The sequence below is a fragment of the Bos grunniens genome, chromosome 9 (genome assembly GCF_055505025.1).
Source record: "Bos grunniens cultivar Pamir isolate PY7600 chromosome 9, Bosgru_T2T1.0, whole genome shotgun sequence".
In the NCBI taxonomy this organism is placed as follows: Eukaryota; Metazoa; Chordata; class Mammalia; order Artiodactyla; family Bovidae; genus Bos; species Bos grunniens.
Genome location: NC_141173.1, coordinates 39,300,935 through 39,307,025, shown reverse-complemented (window position 1 = coordinate 39,307,025; position 6,091 = coordinate 39,300,935).

Genomic DNA, 6,091 nt, shown 5'->3' with positions numbered 1-6,091 from the left:
TGCCTAAGTGCAGGGGTGAGGACAGGAGAGGCCCAAGAGGAGGTTGCTGTATCACAGATGGCCGCCCACTGTGCTACCCAGGAGGAGGGTTTTATCCTGGTGAAAGGGGAGGTGTTGTTGTTTTTCAGTCGCTAAGTCATGTCCGACTCTTTGACAGCCCATGAACCGCAGCATATCAGGCTCTTCTATCCTCCACTATCTCCTGGAATTTACTCAAATTCATGTCCATTGGCTCGGCAATGATCTCTAACCATCTCATCCTCTGCCGCCTCCTTCTCCTTTTGCCTTCAATCTTTCCCTGCCTTTAATCTTTCCCAGCATCAGGGACTTTTCCAGTGAATCAGTTCTTTGCATAAAGTGGTCAAAGTATTGGAGCTTCAGCTTCAGCAACAGTCCTTCCAATGAAATTTCAGGGTTGATTTCCTTTAGGATTGACTAGTTTGATCTCCTTGCAGTGCAAGGGACTCTCAGGAGTCTTCTGTAGCATCACAATCTGAAGGCATCTATTTGAAAAAGGGAGTAGAAGAAGGGTATTGAGTAGGAGGGTGACATGGTCAAATCTGTGTTGAAGGAAGATAAATCTGCAGCAGTGTCTGGCAGGTAAAGAAGCCCAGAGGTGGGGAGTTGTGGTGGAGACTGTCCAAGGTCAGCGAGCTGGTACGTAACAGAACTTGGATTGTGACCTGCAGTCCACTGGCTCCAAGTCTGCCAACGGGCCTGCCCGTCTAACTGGGTTATGATTCACACACGCGGTCATTTTCAGGCTCAGGAATGACACCACATTGTGCATATTTTCCTTCCTGAAAGATGAGCTCCACCCACATTGCAAAATATGGGAACTACCTCTCCTCTCCCTTCCAACTTTTCAGGAGGCCCCTCAGCGCCCGCGTCTGATTGCCTCGGCCCTTTTCCCCACACAGGGCTCCTTTTGCAGACCAGTCTAGCAGAGCCAAGTGACAAAGTGAATTAGATCCTCCGAGCCACTTGGCCTTGTTTTCCTTGGGCCACAGCCTGACTTTCGGATGCCCTGGGAACGAGGGCACCTGCCTCTTTTCAAGGAGACTCTGCTTCGAGGCCCACGCAGATGCCAGGGCCGCTGATTTGTGGCTGCTCCTTCTTGGACCTGGTTCACTAAAAGCTGGACAGGAGGCCAAGCAGAGCCTGGCAACCCTTCCAGCCTGCCCTCCAAGGTGGCGGCATTGAAGCACCTTAGCACACACATAGCAGCCCCACAGGTGCTGCTGAACTAGGCTTGTCGGTTAGTGGAGGAAGAAGAGAGTGTACACCTGCCCTTCCAGGCATGTATCGTGAAATCCATGTCAGAATCTTAGGGGCAGAGTTTTGTGGGGGAAAAAATGGGATGCATTTAACAGAAGATACACACATAGGAAAAAGGTACAAGAGACTGGCGATTATTAGTTAGAAAAGGGCATGGAAGGATACAGTGGATAAATTATGCAAGATTAGAGACATGCATAACTACTTCAGTAGCTTCAGGGTGATTTTGATGAGTCCTTTTAAATGACCAACAAGGTTTCATTGGACATCTGCCATTTGAATGCCCTTCAGCACCATTGGGTCCACAGTAGCAACCGGACTGGAAGAATCCCTGATTCGAGACCTAGCTGCTGACCCAGCCAGAGCTGACAGAGAGCCGGAGGAGATGCTGTGGAGGCTCCCAGCCCCGGTTTTGGTTTCAAGGTCTGTGAATTTTCAGGAGAGAGTACACACTGCAGGAGAATGGCGATTTTGTGAGACTTACAGTATTTGTAGCAAGGATGAGTGTGAAGCCACAGATCCAGGGGTGTAGGAATATCCGTTTCTTCATTTTCCTCAAATTAAAGTTTTAATTAATGCAATTCAATTAATTAATTTTGATTAAAGTTAAAATTTAAATTAATGCTGGCTCCAAACCAACCTCCCCCATCTCCATCTGGAGATAAATGTATTATTATTCTAAGCCACCATCGGTGGGCTCCTCCCAGGTCTACCACCACCATCAAGGCAGGTTGAACAACAATGCCGGAGGCCTAGCTGGTGCCTGGAGAAGAGGCCAGGCCATTGGACTTCTCTTTCTGAGGTTCCTGCCCACACCTTGATGGTTCACATCCGAATGGGCAGTGAAGGCTCTTGCGAGGATACAGAGGTCCTCAGGGAATTGTGCAGAATGGCTGAAGCGTCCTGTTTTCACCTCTCCACCCCTTAACCCCAACTCAGGGGCTTCCTGAGCTTCCTCATCCTCTTGGCTGCCCCAGACTCCCTCCTCTTTCCTCTCCCAGCACCACCTCTTCCGTGAGATCCAGTTTCCCCAAGAGACAAAGCATTGTGGCAGCTCCTTTCTGCCTGGACAAGTACAAGGGCAAGGTTCGTCGCTTCAGCCATGTCCGACTCTTTGGGGCCCCAAAGAGTAGCCCGCCAGGCTCCTCTGTCAGTGGGATTCTCCAGGCAAGAATACTGGAGTGGGTTGCCGTGCCCTCCTCCAGGGGATCTTCCCAACCCAGGGATCCAACCCAGGTCTCATGCATTGCGGGTGGATTCTTTATTGTCTGAGCCACCAGGGAATCCTTCTGCTTAGCTGCTGCTGCTGTTGCATCACTTCAGTTGTGTCCGGAACTCTAAATGACCTCACTACCTTCTTAAAACTAGAGACGGGAGTAGGAGGGGAGAAAATCGTAGAGAATGCAATACAGAGTAACGGTCTCACGGAATCATCCTGCTGCAGGTTGTTCTGTAATATAGAGGCCATGCAGAGGGCAGCAGAGCGGGGGGCTAAATGTTTGGGATCTCAGTCCTACCTCCTGCTGTTCACATGGCCTTGTCTCAGTTTCCTCACAGATGGTAATAACTGTACCTCCTGGCAGTGATGTTGGGAGAAGCAGCTGGGTCCACACACGTGCAGCACTCAGCACAATAGGGATGGGGCACCTTGAGCACTTGATCACTGTTTGCTGTGGTATTATTATGGTTTGTTGTTGTTGTTTAGTCACTAAGTTGTGTCTGTGTCTGACTGTTTGCGACCCCTTGGATTGTAGACCACCAAGCTCCTCTGTCCAAGGGATTTCCCAGGCAAGAATACCGGAGTGGGTTGTCATTTCCTTCTCCAGGGGATCTTCCCCACCCAGCGATCAAACCCGCATTTCCTGCGTCTCCTGCATTGGCGGGCAGATTCTTTACTTCTGAGCCACGGGGAAGCTCTAGTTTTCCCGATGCACACATTCAGGGCACGATCGCACCAGCAATGTTGGTCTCTTTTCTGGGACAGACAATGCTTCTCTCTCCACCACCAGTAGGAGAGGGAGGGACTGCTGAGGGGGTGAGGAAAGGGGACTCCCCCCCTGCTCGGGGCACTGACAGAGCTGTGGGTGCTGATCTCTGCCCGCCCAGGTGATACAGGAGAAGGGACTGTCCTCGCTGTGATGCTGTTCCTGTGTGTGTTTGCCAGTGGAGAGAGCCCTGCACCAGGACTCTTCCCCACTCTCCCTCTGGCTTCCCATCTCAACTCTTAGTTCCCCTTGCTGTTGATTTAACTTAGCTCCTAACTGTCGTTCTCCCCTGTAGTTTTTTGTTCTTTATTATTAGCCTTTAGCCTTTATTCAATTTTTCCTCAGGGATACTTCGCATGTTTATTTGTTCAGCATCTTCTCTCTCAGTAGATTATATAGCTCTAGGGGGCAGGAATTAAGTGTATTTTGTGGACCAAGTACAATCACTTAACCTCAGCTTTTTAATCTGCTAAATGAAGATGGTTTTAAATACTGCTTTTGCCTACCTCACTGAGCTGTGAAATTAAAAAAGATAAGACATGTGAACTTCCTTGTAAATCATGAAACATGATGCAAATATTAGTTATGCTCAGTGTACATGTCTATTTGAATGTACATCACAAACTGAACGCTTGTGAAATGGACACCTAGGCAGATTAGCATTTTGTTAAATGAGATAACAGAGGAATGTGTTCAGAGCAAGACACACGCCAGGATGGCTCTTGGTGTCCCAAGTAGAAGATTGCAGAAAAGCCGTATTCATTCAGTCCATCCATAGTGGGCTTGAAGTTGTTAAATAGGAGCACTCCCATGGCTGGAGATGTCTAAACAGAAGCTGCAGTGAGTAGCCCAGAGCTCCTCCATCTTGTACGCTGGGGGAGAGGACTCACAAGTTCATTCTCAACTAAGAAGTTCCTTTCCTACCAAGAGCCAAGGATGGGAGTTTGGCCCCTTCCCCTGCCCCGTGGCAGAGAGACTGTAGAGGGGGGAAAGCCATTTCCAGAAGAATGGCTGCTGCTGCCAGCATTTACAAAGAACACGTGGAAGGGGCGTGAGTCTCCTTAAGTTCAGACACTGAACAGATAGGTGCAGTATCACATTCAGAACAGGAGGGATGTCGTTCATGAATACGCTAATCCTGGGCTTAGATTCTTCTGCCTTCGATGAACCAGTGAGGAAATGAGAGATGATCCTTTCTCATGACCACTGTGGTGCATGAATCCCTGAGGATGGGAACCATAAGATCAGATAGTGTTAAACCAGAGACTTAAAAATAATGGATCAGATTGGACTAACACAGACCCATCTTCCTTCATTAGGCTGTTTTCGGGTGTTAGGGAGACCAAGCTTATACTGCTCCCTGTACGACAGGCCAATAAATCTAGAGACGAATTCTTTGGGCAAGGAACATAACTTTATTTGGAAAGTCAGCAAGCCAAGAAGATGGTGGAACCATGCCCCGAAGAACCATCTTCCCAGAGTTAGAATTCAAGCTTATTTTATACTAAAAGGGAAGGGAGGAAAGTCAAACATTTCCTGATCTGTCAGCCTGCAGAGGGGATGTGTTAATTTCTTCCTTCCTGCAGTTATTCACAGGAGGGTCTGGTCCAGGTGTTTCCTGTGAGCTAAACAAAGGTATTTTATTGGTATAGCTTTACTCTCATTACCGGGGAGGCCGGGTCCAGAGATGGGCCATGATGTTTAATTTTAGCTTATAGGCAACATCCCTTTAGTGATTAACTTGTAATAGAATACGAAGGTTTTTCCCTGTTACACGGGTTTTATCCTATTTCTTAGGCAGGAAGATGAGGAGTTGACATCATACCTACACTGGGTATTCCTTGTTGTTTGGTGTGTGTGTGATTATGGTGTAATTAACTACTTAGTAAACCATGTGGGGTATGTTTGCACATTTTATGGAGTCCCTGGCTCTCTGAGGATCCCAGAGTCCTTGTTGTTGGCAGGAAGCCCAGTTTTTCTCCAGGTCTTGGGCCTTCAGTCACTGTGTCTTTATACACAGAAAGAGAGGTGAGCAGTGAGCCCAGGAGAGGTAACAGGTAAATCGAAGACAGGGGACAGATCACAGGGAATAGAAATTGGCCCTAGAATGGGGGCAGGAAGATGGGCCACTGGATCCACAGAAGACAAAACCCCATCGGAGGTGCCCCAAGATACACAGATAAAGACCATAGTTGAAAGCTGGGTAACAAAGCCACAAACCACTGGGCACAGGAGGAGATGGGCTGGTGACCACACATGCTGGGGAGGTGAGAATTAGAAGGGAAGGGGCTTTTAAAAAATCTTGATTTGTTAAATGAGTGGTTACCGCTAGTGTAACTGTTTTGTCTTAGCCCTAAAAGACTGGGGTTAACTTTGGTCTGTCATGGGGCTGTGGCCGCAGAAAGCGGCTTCTCTCAGGCCCCAGACTGTAGGCGGCCACCTGAGTTCCATCTACAGTATTTCCAAACCTAATCCACCTGGTAGGAGAAGGTGCTGTAGCCGAGGTAAGCACCCGGCACTGCGATAAGAAGCTGCTGAGTGCGGGAAGGTGGGGCGGACCTGTTACAATGTGGTGGGAGAATTGGGCAGGGCCAGGCTGTGATGGGGTGGTCAGAGGCCAGACTTGCCCCTGTGTTTTGAGGGCCCCGGGAGAACAAGCAAGCAGCAAAGAGAGGGCCTGGGGCGGCAAACCCAGAGGAGAGGCTGAGGGTTAAGGCGGGTAGCTGCGTCTAACATCACCATTTTGCTCAAGGCCGGCTCTGATCTCCTGGAGCGGGAAGAACAACAGTTCCTTCAAACAGATGTCACCCTTGGCCTGCCCCCTCTCA